General features: G+C 34.3%; 1 pseudogene; it reads right to left on the minus strand.

Moving 5' to 3' along the window:
- Positions 1-5187: 5187 nt before the first annotated feature.
- LOC110884055 lies at positions 5188-20837 on the minus strand (annotated as a pseudogene).
- Positions 20838-22795: the final 1958 nt, after the last annotated feature.

Genomic DNA, 22795 nt, shown 5'->3' on the forward strand with positions numbered 1-22795 from the left:
AATTTGTTGAGAACATATTAAAATAGTTATTATTTGCAGAAAAATTTTAACTCATACTCTGTTTCTAAGATTAATTTCAGTAGATACTCTGTTAATACAAAAAGTTAATGTTCATCTTCGAAGCCAACTTTTTTAATTTCAATCTTTTAACATCTTTACTGATTCAGGTTTTATCATGTGTGCTACATTTGTCAAGTTTCTTGATAACCCAGAATCTTTGAAACTGGTATAACATGTTTTTATATACATAATTTATTTTTATTGAGATATATATTTAACAGTTGTTATGGTTTATATTTTCTTACACTACTTAAAAATGATATACAGGGGCCTTTGCTAATCAAAAGTGGGGAGATTGTTGGCAAAAAAATAAGTTGCGAATCTATCATGAGTCTGGAAAAAAATGGGTTGTGAGGGTCAGAACAGAAAATTCAACGCCAATAATAACTGACGGTTGGGACAGTGTTGTTAAAGATCTCAATTTGTCGAGGGATACTTTATTGGTTTTCAGACCGTTAGGTATTTTGGGCTTGAACTTTCATGTTTTGTTGATGGCATGTGTGGTGAATCTTATTTCACGTTTAATCGTTATGCAAGATTTGGTTTTACGGTATGACTATTGATCTTAACTTGAAACCTTTTGCATGTTAAACGTGTCAACACTTATTCTCATAAGTTACCTACTTCACATATAGTATTCATTATTTTTAATTTTATGCAGGTAATCGAAGACTGCTTCATTAAACAATTTTACGTGAACAGCCCACCAAGTGGCAAATTTCAAATCTATTATAAGGGTTCCTATTGGAATGTTCAGGTGTCTAAGGTTGATACAAACTTTGTATTTGCTAGAGGATGGCCTGAAATGTTTAACGATGTTGGGATAGTTGAGGATGATTTGCTTGTGTTTAGCATAATTGATGATGTTGTTTTTGAGGTCGTAGTTTATAAAGATGAGACAGAGATTTGCTTTTCGAAGAAACCTGAATCTGACGATGATAGTGTACTTGAGATATCGAAGGCTGATTATGTTGAGAATGTATTCAAGGTACGTATGTATTTAGCATTAGCAGTGAAAGTTTTAATTATTTTAGCATTATATTAATTATTTTATTAATGTTGACCAGGACATCTATGAGGATGAAGAAGTTGAGTCTGTAGGTGAAGGAAGAACCATTACTCAGGTACTTACTAAATTATTAAAATTATTTATTTTTAATTTAACACATATAAGAATTTAATGTTTTTACAACTATTAGTAATGTTGTTTACTGATGTTACATTTATCCAATAATGTATTATTTAGAAGAAGTTACCAACCAATGCCGAATGCACGTCGAAGAGACGCATGTCTTCACGATTGAATAAAACACAAGATGTAAGTTTACCATCTTAAAGATTGTTATATTACTATGGTTATTAAAGTTACTCTATTACAACAGGTTAAGAAGAAAGGTAAAGTTACTTCTGAGAGAAAGGAGACGGTCAAGAATAGGACTAAGGGAAATGCTGCCTTACCTGTCGACACAAGTGATCATATTGGATGTTCTTCATCTGCTCACAAAGTTAAGGTATCTATACTCGCCACTGAATTAGTATATCTTATATAAACTGTTTTTTTTGTGCATATATTCAACATTCCTTTAATTCACATGTATATGTTTACTTTTTCATCATGGGGAAGTGAGCCGCCAACGTTCAGAAAAAGCTAAACTGTAGAAATAAGATTACGAAGACTGCAAAAAAACATTCTGGACATCTTCTCGATCCTGAGTTCTTTCATTTTGATCACAAAGGCGACTATAGGCTGGTATACCATTTTTTATAACAAACTAATGATTTATGTTTATTTGTCTGACTATTATTTTTTTCTACACAATACATGTAGCGTCTTCCTGTTGAAGTTGCCAGACGAGTAGGTCTTTCTGTTGATCTTCATCCTTTGAAAGTTCAAAACATGGTTGGAGTTGTGGAGGTTTATAATGTTAAGTCGGAGTTAAATGAATTGAAGCCACGTTATGCGTTGGACGGTTGGCAAAAGTTTATGACTGAGAATAACTTGAGGTTTGGTGATATGTTGCACTTCACATATGTGTCTTCGCAATAGAAGATCGTGTTAAATCAAGTTACCTCACTTTAACAACGACATTTAAGTATGTTCTGATATCAGATATTATAACTATGAATTTTTTGATGGTGATGTTGTATGTTTTTTTTTTAAATTATTAACTTGATGTTTTGTTGCTATGTATAGCTAACATGATAAAACAATGTTATTAGCTCTTTATGTTTTATATATAGATGATATCATGCTTCTTTTTGCTAATAGTAACTGCAATTAGTAGAAACTTGGTTTATTAATCGCAAATGTGACATTCTTATGCATTTATGGGTTTATGAATTCAGAATAATGGATGGATATATATGACTGTATTTGGCATGATGATGTTGTGTTTCATGTTGTAAAAACTAGGGAATTGTCAGATAATAGATTGCTTTGCCCGATTAGATTATGTGTTAAATTATAGTTCTTTAAGTCATTGTTTTGTTTTCTTGAATTTTATGTAATTTTGTAAAGAAGTATAATAACAAACGGTGGTTTGAACCCATATTTGGCTTTTGGTCAATAGTTAATGGAAACCCATGTTAGGTTCAACAGTGTTTTGAAGAGGAAAACAGTGTGAGAAGACCGTAGATCTGATTAAATTAAACATCTGTTCTGTAGGATCGAATTTTGACCCGAATGAGTCGTTCAGAGGTGTTCTTCTCTGTTTCAGGTGCGGAATAACAAGAAACGGAGGTAGAAATAGCTGAATCTTTACTTAATCTACTGATTTTATTGATTTGACAACGTTTACAGCTCGATCTTCACACCGGCAGCACCTCGGTATGGAATTCAACAACGTTACAACTGAGTTCGCTTATAGGGTATATATAGGGTTGAAGGTTCCGCTTATACGTACATGTCCACAAAAGCGGAACCTCATGTGTACGTATAAGCGAACCTAACTAGTACACATAAGCGGAACTATTCTAATGACCCTATAAGCGAAACTATTTCTCAAAACACATACATTCTCCTGTTTTCTCGTATATTGTGTCCTAATCTATACAATACAACATATGACTCGATCCAAGACGAAGTCGACAGATGTAGTGCACCAACAGACTCCCCCTCAGATGTTGACGAAGTCGTTCATCGAGTCATGACAAATCCGTGTCTTCACATCTTCAGTCTTGATCAGTCTCTGGGCTTTTCTTTCTCTCTATCTACAGACTCCCCCTCTCGATTTGCTGGTATTCCTTTGTTCTTCAGCACATCTTCAGGATCGTTGTCTGGCCTTCACAGGTTCTCAGGATTGATCAGCCTGATTCAAACAGAGGTCTTCAGGAATAGAAACCTGGCACTTTATCTTCAGATTCAAGATCAAAACCTGGCTATACCTGCACATATTCTTATCCAAGCAATAAGATTTCTAAATTTAACAACTTGAGTGCACCAACACTAACTCCCTCTCAAATAACTCTTCCTCAGACTATGATGAACCACTTGTTGATTTGACAACTATATTTTGATGATTTAAAGTACTCTCCCTCAAAATAATGTCATCATGTTTAGCACTCGGAATTTTGAAAATCAGCTTTCCTACATCAGTTGTCGAAAATCTTTTTGAATTTTTCAAAAGATTTATGCTAAAACACACCCAAAATCTTTTTGAATTTTCTAAAAGAAAGTAAATGACACCACTTGGAAAAGCATGAGGATGTAGAAATGAAATATTTACAAACATATTTTTGTGAGTTCGTGTAAAAGGATCATATCAGTTTATGAGACATGTCACTAACACCGTTAAGATTGACTACATTTTCAGTTCAAAACAATTCACCTAGATTGTCAGTATATCGATCCACTGAAATTTTCACACAAAGTTCAATTAATCCAAGATACGATGTTAATGTCTTAGATACTGACTTATTCGTGTGTCTCACTACTTGAATATACTCCCGTATCCAGATCCCAATATTCAGTCTTACAGGTGAGTATACCACAGCTGATATCTGTATAGGGGTTAGATGCGAGGGCCGTGAGAGCTCAGGTCGATACTTTCGTATGCGCAGAGAGATGACGGCTTCGACTTTTCGGTGTGTCCTCTTTAGAGGATCTTTTTTATTTCAACAGCAACGACTATCAATTTTATTGTTTCATCAGCTTGCTGAGGGCGATGCTATGTTTCAATCATTTTGCGGAAAGCATTATCCGGGGACTAGGTCAGTACTTCCATACAGCAGAAGTCCCGGGATAATACCCCAGATATCACTGAGCATAAAGACCTTGTATCTCAGAATAAGGGACCTTTCAAACAAGATTTCAGGGGTTACCTATATATCCAAGTTTGTGTTAACCCACAGAACAAGCAAGTTTGAAATTTAGTTTATATCTCGTCACAACTTACTAAGTGTGTAAAAACCTACTGGCACATCCTCAGTGAGATTGTTTATCACATTTTATCTTTACATTTCTTTAGCATGTTGTGACAGCCCACTGATATACTATAATTTCCTCTTTTCACAACGAAACTCATTTTTAATTTTTTCATGTTTTTGTCTTTTTCAAATTTTCAAATGTTTTTGGATTTTCTGAAATTTCCCTACTCCCCCTAAAATGCAAACACATTTCAAAGGAAATTTGAAAACTACTAGACTTTTGACCCACTTGAAAAATAAAAAGTAACACAAACTGTACAGAAACTTGACAACTGACATCGAATCACATCAAATCACCATTCACTCGCATAAACAATCAGAACTTCCCCTATCAACAAACCATTTTCTCATTTAGATCTCAAAACACTTAAGTTTGTTTTAATCAAAATGATTTTTCCGGAAAATGAGTTTGTTTTTACCACTTGTAAGTTTACCACTTGTTTAAGTACGGGAACATGGTTCATCATCTTGTCAGTTTTATCCAATGTAGTAAATCAAGTACAATTTAATGTCCTTGATTCACTGTTCACAGTTCAGAAACCTCTGTACCACTTGTAAAAAATGACTATTTGTAAGGTCACAAACAATACCACTTGTAGGTATGGCAAACCAATACCACTTGTAGGAATATTACGTCTACATTTTACCCATCAAAGTGCCGATTCCTGCTTCGCACTTACCAACCTGGAAGCTCCGGCGTAGTCATTCAACCTGTAAACATTCAAATATTATCAAAAATTTTCATACACAATCATCAAAACATGAATGATGCCGATTCATGATCCACGATATAAACTTGGGATCTCCGGCGTAGTCCTAAGACTTCTATGGGAAACAAACTTCCATCCAAGTCTTTTCAGACTTGATGGCTTTCAACTCTTGTGCAGTGGGGTTGTATGTTGCCTTTTTAGTCGCATAAAAATCTTTAACCCCCTTTGCTTTCCCATTCAACATTTTACCAAAAATTTTCTTTACACTTCCATTAAATGTTTTCTCGACATCAAATTCTTTTTTCTCAGTGTAAAACTGTTTTGAAATATCAACTTTTCCTTTTTTCTTTTTAACTTCTTCAAATTTCAGTGATGGAAACTCATCATCAGTCACTGAAATTTTCACCTCACCTTGTGGCTCTTCTGGCTTTGTGGAACCAGATTCATCGCCGACATTCACATCAACTTTCTTAACAACCCACATTTGGTTGTTTTTTCCTTTCTTTTCATACATATTTTTCTTCGAACATTCACCAACCTCATACGTTGAGTTTTCAAAAATTTTAAGCCTATTGGTTGGTGGTTCAACATCAATAACTTTTTCTTTTAATTTCTGAGAAACTCCCTGTTTTGTCTTTGCATTCTTTGAACAATTCCATGCAATGTGACCAGCTTCATTGCACTTGTAACAAATACGAGTCTCTCTTTGATACAACACTTCAGTTCCATTCTTTCTCTTCTCAGCAAGAAACTCTTGATTTGACTGTCTCCAAAATGGTTTCTTCTGTTCCTCATCTGAGCTTCCTCCTGACACAAATTCTGTTTTTGTTTTAGATTTTTTATCATTTTTATAATTTTCTGGTAGAATAAAACCAAGACCTTTCTTTTTGTAGCTACGATTTTGGTTAGGTTTCTTTTGAAAACCAGAACCAGATTTGTAACCTTTTTTCTTGTTTAACCGTTGTTGAACTCTTGAAGTATATTTTTTAGATTTTTCAAAACTTTTCAAAACTTTCAATTCAGGAATATTAATTTCAATTAGTTTGAAAGTTTTGTTAATCAATTCTGTTTTAATACTCATTATTGGGAACTCTTTGTTGTAATATAATTTGTCAGAACCATTCAAAGTATAAACAACTTTGAATGTTTCATCATTCAAATTTGCTTTTGATAACAAAAATTCTTTACTATAAGACCGTTTAACCGACGAATTTTGACTGTTGACTGACGAATTTGACCCTTCAGACCCAGATTTTGACTCGGACTCCTCATCAGTATCCAACACCTGATCGACCACCTTTTTTATTAACTCAGACTCATGATCGGTATCGGACGAGGTAAACGTGACATCAGTGTTATCTGGTAAAACGTTAGTTGTGTCGGTTTTTAGCTTTATATTGACTGCTTTCTCAAGTTGCTCCTCGTTTGGTTTTCTAGGAGAATACCCTTCCCAAATTGGAGGCGGGCACTTGTTATAGCTAACAGTCAGTTTCTTACCACAATCTTTCTTTTTCTTTTGCTTCTCGTCTTGAAAAGCTTCCATTCCTGCAACAGTTGGGTAAATACGATCAATGAGATAATCAGAACTTGAATAACTTTGTAATAAACGTCTAATTCTCTCATTCTCGATCTTCTCAGTCTCCAACTCTTGCTTCCACTTAGCACTTTCTTCAATGTAAAAATTGATGGCTTTTTGCTTTGTCATCATTACAGCATTCATCATCGTCAGTGCTTGTTCTCTCTCTGAGTTTGTCTTTTGGAGACCAGTTACTATTTTGTTCAAGACATCATAAGATTCTTTCACATAGTTGAGGTTGAACAATAACTGCTCCTTCTTCTTCTCATACTCAGCAATGATGTCGTCTTTTGCAACACATTCCTTGCAACCTTCCAAACATTTCATGCAAGGCTTGACGACTTCAACAATCTTCTCAACCTCGATTGTTTTCACCACTTCTATCACTTTTTCTTCTTCTTTCACTTTCTCAGCTTCAATTACTTTCTCATCTTCAGCAATCTTCTCAGCAACACTTTCAACATTCTGAACATCGTCTTCAGATTTCTTTTGTTGTTCTTTAGCAGCTCTTTTCTCCTTCAGTTTCTCCAAGCGATCTGCAAAATAGAAATGAAAACTTTCAGGAGAAAGATGAGATTTTGCAACATTTATATGTTTCTCTTCCTCATCATCACTGCTACTATCAATTGTTGATTGATCAAACTGTACAGATTTTTCAGAATCAGCATCTGATACACCAGAATCAGATGGTGTTTGATCAAATACAAGTTCTTTTTCCGAAGTAACATCATTCTGAACACTCTCATCTGCACTCTGAGCACTCTGAGAACTTTCATCAGCACTTTCTAAACTTTCATCAGACATGACATACTCCTCTTCCTCACTCTTCACATTCTCACCAATAGACTTCATCCAAGTAGCAAACATATCTGGTTCTCTGACAATCTTTGTAATGAAAGCTTTGAAGTCTCCTTTTTCATCAACAAACATATCCCAGCTGAAACCTTCAGGTAGTTGTTCATCATCTTGATCAACTAAACAGGCTTTGCTATCAGGAGATATGTAGTTGCTCCAGTTGAAGTTCACCAAGCATGCTCTCTTTGAATCCTCAATATTTCTACCATGAGCCGTCTGTGAATCTTGTGATTGACCAACCTGCTGATAAATGGCTTTCCGGTAGTAGTCGTCTTTTCCGAACGGATTCTGAGCACCACTAGCTTCTCTGTTCTTGTATTCCCGTTTGAAATGGCCTTTCTCCCTGCATCGAAAACAAGTAACTTTAGATTTATCAAAACCTAAAGTAGATACATGAGCATCAAGAAAGTTATTTCTCCCGGTAATAGTCTTGAACTTTTCAGCGCGCCTAAGAACACTAGCAAGACACCATTTGATATCCATTAGTTCCATCTCTTCGGCGTCTATTTGATCGTAATCCTCTTTGGTGAGCATATGATTTCTGATCCGACCAGCTACAAGACCCTCATATGATAACAGTACAGAACCAAGTAGAGCCATGTGGCCATGTGGTCTTTAGCAGTGTCTTTTGAGAAGCTTTGACCTTCTGGAAGATTTAGAGCAATGTTGCATTGAATCACGTAGCCATTTCCTGTTTTTGTGCTTTGAGACTGAAAGCTTGTGTTTGACTCTTTAGGATTGACACTCGGATATGATGAGAATCCACTGCTGCTTTTGCCAGAACCCTGATCAGCCTTTTCTGATGAATCCCCAGCACTGAATGCAGTTTGGATTTTCGGACTTCTCTCAGCTTTAGGAACTAGAATACTACCTTTATAGTACATCTTCACATCCTGTTGACCACTCGGACTATTCATCCTCGCGATCTTTTGCTGTTCTAACTCCTGACTCTCAATCTTTTCGATAAACTGAGAAATCGTTAACCCATCATAAACACCCGTTTTTTTTTAGAATCATCAGATATGTTCCCCACTCCTTCTGTGGTAACGCATCAGCAAGTTTATCTACCCACTCTTCACGATCTTTAGTAATACTCAACATCGACATTGATCGTACAAGGTGACAGTATCTCTCAATCAACTTCTTTGTGTCTTCACCCGGTAGACTGCTGAACAGATCAAATTCTTTCTTTAGCAACGCTTTCTTGCTCTTTATCATGTTCTCGCTTCCCTCAAATTTTACTTTAAGAGCATCCCATATCGACTTTGCAGTTTTGTCGTGCTGTAGCAGAATGAATATATCTTCTTTGATCGCTTGCTGCAATAAACCGATCATCATCTTCTCGGCTTTGTACATCACCCGTTCTTGATCTGTGAATTCTGATAACTGTTTGATAACCTGCAACTCTATTCGAGGCAACACGTATTTCTTCAATATGCATTCCCAAGACCTGAGATGATTTGCCTGAACCCAGTTCTCGAATCGATCTTTCCACCCATAGTATTCTTCGATACTCATCAATTTTGGGGGCTTTTGAGTGGTTCCTGTCTCGTTCTCTAAGTTCATGGCTTGAGCAAACGCAGTTGGAGCAGACGGTGTTGTAAACGCGTTGTAGAACTCGGTATCCATGACTTTTCAACACATATTTCAATATCAGTGACAAATAAGCGAAACTAAGTGTTCTGTGCACTAAAAGCGAAACTCAGATGACCAGAAAAGCGAAAATAATCCTTAATCAACCTTTGAAGCGAAACCAGGAACTACAAATGTTCTTAGAAGCGAAACCAATAAGCAAAACTCCAAATCTGTCCTTTGAAGCGGAACCTTTCAAGCGGAACCCTGAAGATTTTGGAGCGTAACCTTACTCATTGTGACACACGAGCGGAACTATCAAGTAATTTGGAGCGGAACCTCTGATAATTGACCGAAAAAGCGGAACTATGATGTACAGAAAAGCGGAACTACACTATGTCCGAATAAGCGGAACCAAGTTCGAAGGTAATTTCAACCATTTTTAGTCCGTAAATTGATCTGAAACTTTCCAGGGTTTGTTAATGTTCTATTGCGCACAGTCTGTAAAATTTTGAACAATATCCGACCGGTAAATCTTGATCTGGTGAAGAAAGAAGATGTAGAAGTAAGAAATGATGATGAAATCCAGCTAATTTCTGTAGAAAACCTCCTCCCAAGCTCTGATACAACTTGTAGGATCGAATTCTGACCCGAATGAGTCGTTCAGAGGTGTTCTTCTCTGTTTCAGGTGCGGAATAACAAGAAACGGAGGTAGAAATAGCTGAATCTTTACTTAATCTACTGATTTTATTGATTTGACAACGTTTACAGCTCGATCTTCACACCGGCAGCACCTCGGTATGGAATTCAACAACGTTACAACTGAGTTCGCTTATAGGGTATATATAGGGTTGAAGGTTCCGCTTATACGTACATGTCCACAAAAGTGGAACCTCATGTGTACGTATAAGCGAACCTAACTAGTACACATAAGCGGAACTATTCTAATGACCCTACAAGCGAAACTATTTCTTAAAACACATACATTCTCCTGTTTTCTCGTATATTGTGTCCTAATCTATACAATACAACATATGACTCGATCCAAGACGAAGTCGACAGATGAAGTGCACCAACATGTTCAGACTTAAACAGATGTTTGGCCTTAAACAGATGTTTGGCCTTTTATATCAGAGGTTTGGACTTAAACAGTTGTTTGACCTTAAACAGATTTTTAGCCATAAACAGATGTTTCAGCTTAAACAGATGTTTTGCCTTAAACAGATGTTTGGCCTTCTATATTAAATATTTGGACTTAAACAGATGTTTTACCTTAAACAGATGTTTGGCCATAAACAGATGTTTAGCCTTAAACTAAACATCTGTTTAAGGTTAACATCTGTTTGACTATTGGTCAACATCTGATTGAATTTTGGTTAAAATTCTTTTTGAATTTTGGTCAACATCTCATTTAGTATTCAACAGAACTTTGAATAACTCAACATCTGTTTAATTCATTGTTTCGTTTTCTTGAATTCTATGTAATTTTGTAAAGTATTACAAAAACAAACATTTTTACAAAATCCCAAATCACCCTATCATTTAAGAGCATTGAAGTAAAAGTGGAAATGATGTTATTCATGCGGTCCTGTTGTGCTTTTGTTTGACCTCTAATATGGGTTCATGATCTAATCCGGTGATTTGAAGACATTGTTGTTGAATCGAATGAGATGCTTGATGTAATGTGGTCGTATTAATAACAAATAGTAATTAATATAATAAGTTTCCCGAGCCCGAGAAGCAATCTCGGGTAATAACCTAGCTAAATAATATTTTATAAGGAGCATTGAATAAACCTATTGATCATTAATTTATATCAATTTTGTAAATCTGCACTAATTATTTTTTTACTCTCTATCAATATGTGTTATGCATGGTTTTCTAAGAAACGACTCGTGTTTGCACACGGGTCTTACCGCTAGTACTATATAATAAAAGAAACCAAGTACACATGTCATTTATTAAAGTCATCTATTTTTATAGATAATTAATATCAAATAAAAAATAATTATAAAATTAAATTTAATATAAATTTAAACAATTTATATAGGAGATAATATAATATTTTATAATATTTATAACTTTGTTATAGTTTCCTTCTTAACCCAAAACTTTATCAAATTTTAACTTTACCTTTTCTTAGCTCTTAAGTTCAGGAAATGCAATTTTTAACCACTTAATTTTTTATGAACTTTGTAAATGCCACTTTGACCCCCTCAAGAGTTTTTGCCTTAACGATATAAATTCGAGTTAGTCGGGTCGCGTATAATACGTTATGATTGTACGATATAAATTCGATTTACGTTACGTTTTGATCCAATCGCAATGCAACTATAGGATATATTGAGTTCAATCGGATACGTCAAAACGTGTGTTTTCATATGGTTAACACATCACATAACGCTTGGACTAATCCTTCCGATATAAACTAATATAATGTAAATGATTTATTTATTTTATTAAACTAAAGTAGTTAAGGATAGAACCTATTTCAAAAATGTTTATAAGGGGTAAACAAAAATATTAATCAATGTTTATTGGTTCTATACTTTTATTTCCGTGTTCAATTCTCAACTCAAATACGGTAATCACTATGTTTACGTGACATTTATAAGAACCATCACCGCAATCACCCCATCTATCGTATATCGAGTATATCCGTTAGTTTTTTTTTAAAGATATTACTACACAAAATTACATTTATACAACTCGTGTAATACACGAGGTTTTTAAAAAATATAACTTTTTTATTATGTAGTATATAAAATTAGATTTATTCAATCCATATAATACATAGGGTTTATAAAGATATAACTTTTTATTGTTTGGTATATAAAATTACATGTGATTAACCCGTATAACACATGAGGTTCTTAAAAATGTAACTTTTTTCATTATTTAATATATAAATTAAATTTACTCAACCCGTACAATACACGGGGTTCTCAAAAATATAACTTTTTAATTATTTAATATATAAAATTACATTTATTCAACCAGTGTAATACACGGGGTTCTAACCTAGTGACTATATATTTGTAAGTTACAAAATCATTTATAAAATAAATCGTATGTGACTAGCTATTGGGTAAAATATTGGGCTAAGTCAATTCATCAACGCGGCTTACTCATGTTGGGCCAAAGAAGAAAAATAATTGACGAACCAGTCATGGGCTTTGAATTGTTTACCTTTTTGGTAAGACGTAGACTGTTACGTGACCGATTTATTTAGATAGAGAAAGACTTGGTTATTTTATAATAATTTTATATATAATAACTTATATATTCATTGTATATAAAAAAGTTATGTGAGTTAGAATCTACTGTAATTTGTGCTTTAATGACTGTGCCTGATTTAATTAAAAGATGAATAATTTCCTGATTTCTGTCATATATATACAAGGGCATTTCATGTTGCAAGATTGTTTGCCTTCATTAAATGCAACACAATAATGTACAATTAGTGCACAGAACAAAGTTAGCACAGTTATCAGACAAACTAGAAGTACTGACGGGAGTTCAGCACTCAAATAGACATGATGATAAAACACAGAATGAGCCCCGGAACCAAGTGATAGACTAGAATAGTGTGTAGGGAAGTAGGGATTACAAAACTGCATACCTAGTGATAACTTAGGTGCCGGAAAGTGCCAGAAACACATTAAAACTGTAGAATTCTGCAGAAAATAAACAAATTCAGCAATTTTTAGCATTTTAACATCTAAATATAATGCAGAATTATGGTTTAATGATCCAGAATACCTTCCTAGGTGTCGGGAATCAAAAATTTCATAAAAGGGTAACGTAAAGCACACTAAACTGCGTAATTTAGCACTTTAACGAACCGATAACAAACCGAACAACCAGACACTACCCGAAACACCAAATTTTTACTAGGAGCGTTGTTTTAGTGTTACGAAGCTAGTTATAGTCACCGAACATCATATTACATCTCATAAACACTAAATATATAAAATACCTGACTAGCACCATTAAATCCTAACTAAATCATGTAACTTACAATTGAAATGTTACACTTTACCCCCTCCCCTTCATAACCGGTTAGGGAACATGGGTCCCACATAAGATTTCCTTGATATATTTTATTTGATATGTTAAGAATATACTAAACACAAGATGCCTTATGCTATCCTAATGTTGGATGAATTACATAAAAACCACTAGAACATTACCCATAAGCATTTCACCATCTTCAACTCACAAACACATCTCCCTCTCTCTCAATAAGCTACGACCAAGAACCCCCACACACCAACATTCATTTTCATTCAACTATCATGCATTCTAAGGAGATTCTAAGGTGCAAGGAGCTTGATTAAGAAGCTTGGTAGCCTTGAAACTTGAAGGACCTCTCCCAAGTGCTTTTATCCACTCTATTTCTTCATCATCTTCATACATGTTGTTCTCTAGCCTTGTGCTAGTAGTAAGACTCTCATGATCTCCATTTACTTCTTATTATGTTGGTTAAAAGGTCATGTAAAAGATTAAACATGAAGAACACTATGAATCAAGAACATAAATCTTAAACATAAGACTAAAAATCATAAGAATACATGTTGTTTATGTGTTGTTATGCTACTTGATTACTGATTGTTTATGTTGATGATGTTAAACATCATATGATCTTGCTAGATAGTGATTAAAGACATAATCTAGCAAGATGAGAGGATGATTATGTTGCAGATCAAGAGATCATCCTTATGTTAAAGCATGAAGTTGAAGTATAAATTGTTTTCTTGAATAAAGACGATCAAAGTATAATGAGAATCTTGTAAGTATGTGATTTCAAGAAATATTTTTCAAGAAACCAAGAATAAAATATAAGATTTACATAAACTTGGTTCTTAAAGAATCTAACCACATTTTTAGTAGTTAATCAAGTGTAGAAATATATATTTAACAAGAAAAATTCAAGAAGAAATATTTTTAGAAAATCACTTTACTAGTTGTGAAGATCTAAATTCTTCAAGAATGATATTTTTAAATAAATAACCACACTTTAAAGGGTAACTAAGCTTACGAAATACACTAGTAAGTTACTACGAATTTTTATAAGAGTTAATTGCCAAAATCGTCCCTGAGGTTTGGGCAGATTTGCCATTTTCGTCCAAAATGACACTTTTTTACCAAATTGCCCCCAACGTTTGTAACTTTTTGCCATTTTCATCCAAACCACTAACTTAGTTTATTTTTTCTGTTAAGTTGAAGATACTTGGATAAAACTGGCAAATACAAAACCACAGGGACGATTTTGGCAATTTACTTAAACTCTTTTAAATTTCTTTTATTTAATTAATTATGTTACATATATAACAAAAAAGAATATACATGCATTTTTATATGAAAAAAAAATAATAGCTTTGTCACATAATTTTTATAAATTTTCATCCAACCACTAACTAAGTTAAGTTTTCTATTAAGTAGAAGGATGTTTATAAACTAATACATAAACTAATTTCTAATTTTTTATATAGATCAGTTTTATAAAAATAAAATTTACTTAAACCTCTAAATTTTATAAAACTAAAATGCTGGTGACCTTATTGAAAAAGGTTAAATAAAAAAATCTTATCATATGTACCAAGTTTGTTATTCATCTTCTACTCTTTTAAATTCGCTCCAAAGGAAAAACAGAAGCCAGTGCCCCCCCCCCCCATCAAACAACGTATCGTTACCAAACCTTAAAATTACCCACCAAATTGTAATTGTAATGCTATGAACTAAAAGTTTCTTTACTCAAGCCACTCATAACAAATATTAGTTAGTTACTCTCATAATCTTAATTAAATAAATATTTTATTTCTACCAACATATCCTATGTGCTCAACACATTTAAAAAATATGTAACATTTTACAATTTTTTTCTATCTTTACAACTGATAAATACTAAAAGTTGTAATCGATTGTTATGTGTTGCACACCAATATTGTTTTCTCTTTATAAAACTGATTAATATAAAGAAGCTGTGTCACACCCCCAAATCCACAAGCGTTGTCCGTTTACAGCCAACTGAAGTTGGCTGTAAATGTTACTCAGCATGCTTTTTATCGCTTAAACGTTACTAAAACGCACACATATGATCACAACACCTTCTAATAATGACCAACATCAGATAATAAGTCATTTACAGCAGACGCTTAGCAAATTTAACATGCTCGGGCATCAAGATCCTAATCCCTAATCCACATTCCTAGACCTATATGACATATTTGACAAAGCTACGCATTATAACTTCATTCACATGAATACTCGACCACAAGTTATCATCGCAAGACACCAAGGTCATTATCTAAATACAACGCAGCTGTGACCACTTAACATAAATCGTTCTCAGCAGGTTTTTGGTTACATATATCAGATTCATTGTACAAAATCGTCAATCATGGTAGCCCTAACCCAGCTATACATACCCATACATACATAAACCGTAATACTAACCCTCGTATTTGTTTTTCATGAATTCTACACTACCAGTTTACATCATAACATCAAGATCATCAAAGACATTTATAAACACAGCCATGAACACAATTGATTAGCATGATCATCCAGACATACCAAAAACGCAGCCATGATTTTCATGAACACTAGACTACGAGTTATCATCATACGCACCGAAAATCCAGAAAATAAACCAAAACACAGCCAAGATATATAACTAAAATCATGCAAAATCATGTATAATCATCACGAAACACAAGATCCATCCCCTAAATAAAACCCTAGTGGCTTAACCGAACTCACCAACGATTATCTAGCGCACCCGTGACCCTCAAATATTAATCACATACATCAAGCATCAATTAAACGACAAAACGCAGCCAAGAAACAACCAACTAAAAATCAAAACGACATAGAATACTAACCGTAGAGACAGGCGAGAGGGAGAGGGATGCGAACGAGAGAGAGTGTCGAGAGGAGGCAGGGGCTACGACCGGGGGGGAGGTCTCTTGCTGTTGACGGTCACCAGTGGAGATGGGAGGAGCAGTGCGACGCATGTAAATTAGGGTTTAAGTGTTTGGAGTTGTGATGACATACTAATGCATGTACGTAATTACAAATCAGGGATAAAGGGAGGTGGGCGGTGGGCGGTGGTCTTTAGTTGGGCCGCAGGTATATAAAAGAAACAAAAGGATCTTTGTTTGGGCTACGCACAACAACCGCAAGCAAGATTGAGGGAGGGGTGGTCTATTGGGCTTCTTATAGGCCGGTTATAAAGTGAGGGATAGGGGATTGTGTTTTTTGTTTGGGCTCCACGCAATACTAGGGATCGTAAGTATAAAGAGTATGCGGGTTGGGTAATCGGGCGACTTGGGCCGTGGTGTGTCAAGTTCGGAATTCGGTCACGAGCATATCAATTCGAGTCACGGAACCAAGTAGAGACATTCGTACATAATTACGGGAACGTCTAAGAATCTTTTACGCCAATCGCTTTAGTTTAGCTATTTAATATAGTGTGGATATATTAAATTAAATTTAATATGTGACGCAAGATAGTAACGTGAAACGAAACGTAGATTTTTGTTGCGAAGGCACGCAATACTAACCTCGGAAGTGTGGGTTGTCACAAGCTGTAAATTAATTTCTGTCTTAATTTATAAAATATAAAACATCATTCACCTTAACAGAAAAAATAAACTGAGTTAGTGATTTAGATGAAAATTTATAAAAATTATGTGGCAAAACTAATAATTTTTTTCTAAAAACTCCATGTATATTCTCTTTTTATTATATATGTAACAAAAATAATTAAATAAAAGAAATTAAAAAGGGTTTGAGTAAATTGCCAAAATCGTCCCTGTGGTTTTATATTTGCCAGTTTCATCAAAATATCCTCAATTTAACAGAAAAAATAAAGTAAGTTAGTGGTTTGGATGAAAATGGCAAAAAGTTACAAACGTTGGGGGCAATTTGGTAGAAAAGTGTCATTTTGGACGAAAATGGTAAATGTGCCCAAATCTCAGGGACGATTTTGGCAATTAACTCTTTTTATAAATTTTCAAGTTAATGAAGTAGTGATTAATGCTTGATTTATGGCACTTGGTAAGTATTGTTTGGATTATTGTTGATTGTGATGATTTATAAAAGAAAATAATATGCTTTGAAAGCATGGAAACCTCCATTTTTAAGGGGAAACTATGGCAAATTTTTTCTAGAAATTACTCTACAAGAACATTTTACAAAATTACTCTACAAAAGATCAAAATTACTCTACAGTATCATTTGTAGAGTAATTTTGATAATCACCCTACAAGCAGATAATTACAAAAATACTAACGCGTGTTTTTTTTTTCTTTCAGTTTGTACATTTGTAAGTTACAAAATCATTTCTAAAATAAATAAATCGTATGTGACTTATTGGGTAAAATATTGGGCTAAGTCAATTCATCAATGCGGCTTACTCATGTTGGGCCAAAGAAAAAAATAATTGAAGAACCAGTCATGGGCTCTGAATTGTTTACCTTTTTGGTAAGACGCAGACTGTTACGTTTATTTAGATAGAGAAAGACTTGGTTATTTTATAATAATATTATATATTATATATAATAACTTACTAGTAATTAGACCCGCGCGCGTTGCGGCGCGGATACATCGTAAACATCAAAGGGATAACATGAAGATACACGCCCTTACTCGAAAGCCGAACAAACTATACCGCAGCTGCTTGCATCTAAGCTTGTGCAGGTCTAACCGCAGCTGATTATGCAAATTTTTGTTGCCTGCAAATCCAGTCACCATAATATTTCAAAACAAAGTCTATAATGGGTTTGATAATTAAGGCTTGTAATGATTTTGGATGTGATCATGTATTTATATTATGTTTTAACGGTCTAAACCCAAATCATCCAAATGTTAATCGGGTTGGTCATTTGATACATTTGCACATACGGAAAAACAACTATGTAAATAAGTGTAGTTTATGGTTTGTCGAAACAACTTCTTTATTTGATTTGGAATCTGCAAATTTGTAAAAGCATGTAATTTTTAAAACTTGAAAAACAGAGATGCAAAATGTTTCATTTTTCAATGAAGTGACAAAAGTGGTCTAAACCTATGTTGTCAAAAGCGCGTCGGGGGCGCGCCTAGGCGCTCAGGCGCAGCGAGGCGAGGCTATAGGGCCTGGTGGTAGCTTAGGCGCAAATCTGGGTTTTTTCTTTTTTTTTTTTTTTTTTTTTTGTAAAAACGGTGCTCAGGCGAGCACCCGGAACCAGGCACAGCGAGAGAAAAATGTGGGCTTAATTCTGTCAGGCGCTCCTTTCTTTTTTTATGTTATTTTTTAAAGCTTTTTACAGCTTTTTCACAGCTGTAAACCATTGTTTCAACTGACTTGAAAAGTCAACCTTTTAACCATTGGATAAAGATGTGTCTGTCTGTCCTTTTTAATCTAATCCACCACCACCAGACCATACTCATCTTTTTTAAAAATTAAAACACCAAAATTCAATGGCTTTTATAATAGTTTCTTTATTTTATATGTGGAATTGTGTTAATTTTCAAAGTATAATATATCTTTTAATTTTTTTCCTCTATAAGCCTCGCTTTTTTTGCGCCTTGCGCCTAGGCTCCAGGCGAGGCCTATGCGCGTCGCCTACGCCTTGCGTCTTTGACAACATAGGTCTAAACTGAGATATCATTTTAGCATTTTACTCTATATTTAATGTAAGTTAGTGTGGATTATGGATTAGTATATGCAATGCAATAAAATATGAAAATTGAAAAGGACAAATATAAAGACAGGATTAAATAAAATATGGAGCCTAGATTATAGATTAGTATATGAACTTATGAAGCAACAAATCAGATCCGGGAAAAATAATAATTAACAATGTTTCGATACTAATGGGGTGGTGGTCCATTGGCAAAGGCAAAGGTTTTAAATATCTTGGGAGAGTGTGCTCTTGGGTTCAAGTCGCACAAACGACAATATTAAAGAAATTTGCCGTTAGATAGCAAACCTGTGTACAATAGTCTATTGCAGCTTTGAACTCTTTATGGCGAAAAGCAGAGTCCCCTTTTTCTTGGAGTTCAATGTGTCATGTATTTGATTAGTCCACATCCCAAATGACAACTGCAATCCATCAACACAATCAACATTCATAACCAACTTCGAACCTGTTAAACATACCCTTATTAAAAAGAACAAAAAATTACATTAAAAAAATTCCTTAAACAGACCTCAGTTGCAGCACCCTCATCATCTTTGTACCCCAATTTTTCCATAACTCCATATGTATGAACGTTAAATTGGTTCTTAAACATGCTTCTCCAAGTGTGGTCAAAGGCATAGCCGACCCACCTTGTGCGATGCCCATTAATACATGAGATGGCACCTGCATATACATATCTAAAAAGTAATAGAAAAAAAAATCAAAGTTATAGTTATTATTATAATTTTTGTGTGTGTGTGTCTTTAAGTATGAAAAAACATATATTACCTCGTTTTCCTTTTGTACGGGAATTAAAGCAGAAACCAATGATCTTGGATTTCGGCGCTCATGTGGCTGATATTGCAAACACCTTGAAGCCAACCGTACTAATTTGGTTCCATCGTCATTAGAGAATTGACCTTCTAAGCATGAGTCAGTAAGCATTTGAAGATTTCTGTCTCTTATCATATCAAGAGCCTGATAATGTTTTGAGTATTAGATAAGCACTTTGACTATTGGTTAATACGCCCTTTAATGATTACAAAACGATATTAATATGCTCATATAGTCAGCCAAGAAGTAATGATAATAATAGACAAACTGATCATTTCTAATGTGCATGTAAATAAAGGTGAGAGCACATACATGGGTAGGTGGAATATGTTTTCTGCTTAGAAGGTCAAGCAAAAGAGTACCAAAACTGTACATTACACTTTCTGGTCTTTTATATAGTCTTAAGTTAAATGCAATTGTTATGCACTTTATCTCACATAGCCTAAAGTTGCAACTTTTAAAACTTAAACCCCAAACATGTGACTTCGGACAAACCAAAGCGATCATCTATGCAATTAACTCAAATAAAATTAGATAAACATGAGAGAGTTTAGAAAAGAATACTATGTTTCACGTAAACCCATCTAAAAAAAACCTTACCCGCACCAACCAACAACAACCTTCTTCTACTCAAGCACATACTATCACCTGCTCGACCCATTTTCACCATCACATCCACAATCGCACCCCCTGATCAAACCCTAACCGCATAAAATTGAACACTAACCCCTCTGATCTGGTTCATCTACAGCTTAACCCTTTTAATCGAACCCTAACCCCTTGAAATCGCCATCTACAGGGTGCTTATTTAATGGAAACAGCCAGATGGGTTGAAGGAGTTCAAACGCATCAAGTGGTGGCAGAGGTGCCGAAAACCTACAAGTCCATATATGAAATCGAAGGGGTCGTGCAGGGGTGGCGATATCATCGTTGAACTAATGGAGAAGAGATGGTAAATGGGTTGTGTTTTGAGTAGAATCAGCCACCGGTTTCGAAGAAGGAGAGGAGGGTGGCCGGCGTTTCGATTAGGGGATTAGCCACCGGAATCGTCGCAGACGGTGGTGGTGGTGCACTGGCGAGAAGACGAACAGTTTTTAATTAAGTATGAAATTTTTGAGAGTTGTCGGTGGCAAAGGCCACCGACTTTGTAATTTAAGATAGTATATAATATAATATATTCGTTGTATATAAAAAAGTTATGGGGGTGTTTGGGGTTGAGTTTTGAAAATAGATTATGCGTTTGAATAATCAGAATCAGATAATTAGCTGTAACAAAACGTGCTGCAGAAAAATAGTGTTTGGATTTGATTATGTTGTTTGATATCACAATAATCAGATAATCAACATTGTTTGTATTTGATTATGTTGTTTGATATCACAATAATCAGATAATCAACTATTTAGTGCTTGGCAAGTATATATATATCTAAAAAAATAAATAAGTGAAAACGTAAAAAACCAGTTTTTGGATTATCACGTTTTCCTGCAGCAAGGGGTAACCTACTTATGGATTATCACGTTTTGAACTCTACAAAACGTAAAAAATCACTTTTTATTAATTTTTTACCAAACACTCAAAATAGATTTTTTGCGATTTCAAAACACAATAATCCAATAATCAGGTTGAAAACGCAATCCCAAACACCCCCTATGTTAGTTAGAATCTACTATTCAATTTTGTTTAAGTTGTTATAGCTTTGTGTACAACTAGTTGATGCTCCGCCCGTGTTGCGGGGTGATGGCCGAATAATTCTCAATCAATTAAAAAAACATTATTATAGTTTTGTTAGGAAAAAAACTAAAACGATGATAAGACCATAGTTCTGAGCTCAGGGCAAAACTGTAGTTTGTCATGATTAATGAGCGAGTGTTAGAAAGCTTCTTGACATGGAAAAAATTAAATCCAGTCAACCAATTAAAAAAACACTTTTATAGTTTTGCTAAAAACTAAAACGATAGCAATACTTAATTGGAAGTGAGGGTAAAGTTGTATTTGTTGACTTGGGTAAAATCGTAATTTGCCAAAAGTTAAAGGGATGGCAATACTATAAATTTGAACCAGAGACAAAATCGTAGTATAACTTTGCACTAAGGACAAAATCGTAAATTTAAGTTGGGGAAAACTATATTTTTAATTTGAATTGGGGCAAAATAAAAATTTTTAACTGAGGGCAAAATCGTAGTTTTGGATTGGGGGGCAAAAGCATACGTTTATTTTGAACCGGGCAAAAACATAATTTTAAACTGAAGGCGAAATCATAATTTTTTAAATGGGGAGCAAATGCAAAATCGTCATTTTTAGTTTGGGGCAAAAGGAAAAATTTATTTTGAACTGGGGTAAAAATTGTAATTGTAATCTGGGGATAAAATCATAATTTTGAATCGAGGGCAAAATCGTAATTTTGAGCGAGGGATAAAAACATTATTTTATTTTGAAGTGGGGGCAAAAACGTAATTTTATTTTAAATTAAGGACGAAACCGTAATTTTAAAACGATTATAAAATAGTAAAAGGGTTAGTCTAATAGGGAAGTGCCACGCAAGCTGCGTAACACTATTCCCCTATGTTGGTTTTGTATATGTAGGATAATTGAGTAATGCCCAATATATTTTTCTTCTTGGTTTATTTGTTCACCGATCCATTGAATGATATGTTTATACTTTTACCAACTTTTAGTTTATGAATAAGAGTACTTATAATTTATTTTTATTTTTTTAATAATTTTTTCCCTTATAGTTATTTGTCTTTTACAACTTTATCTTAAAACATTTCTATTTTATTTTTTACCTTAATATTTTTCCACTTTCAACTTTGGTCCTATATACTTTTCATATTTTACAAATTTGTCATTTTACGTTTTGGTCTCAATTTTACGAGTTAACACCATATAACATGCGTGAGTGGTTCAAAGTTTTTACTTTATTTTGTTTTGCAGTTTAACAGCCATGTCGCAATGCACAGGTCATAAGTCGACTTAGTTATTCTTTTCTATGTTTTACGTTTGCAAGCTAGCACGCTGCATCGGGCATGCGTGGTTCAACGGTTTTTACGCCTACTTTTTATTCGGTTTAATAATCATGTCGAAAAGCGCGGGT

Source organism: Helianthus annuus, chromosome 2 (assembly GCF_002127325.2).
Source record: "Helianthus annuus cultivar XRQ/B chromosome 2, HanXRQr2.0-SUNRISE, whole genome shotgun sequence".
Classification (NCBI taxonomy): Eukaryota; Viridiplantae; Streptophyta; class Magnoliopsida; order Asterales; family Asteraceae; genus Helianthus; species Helianthus annuus.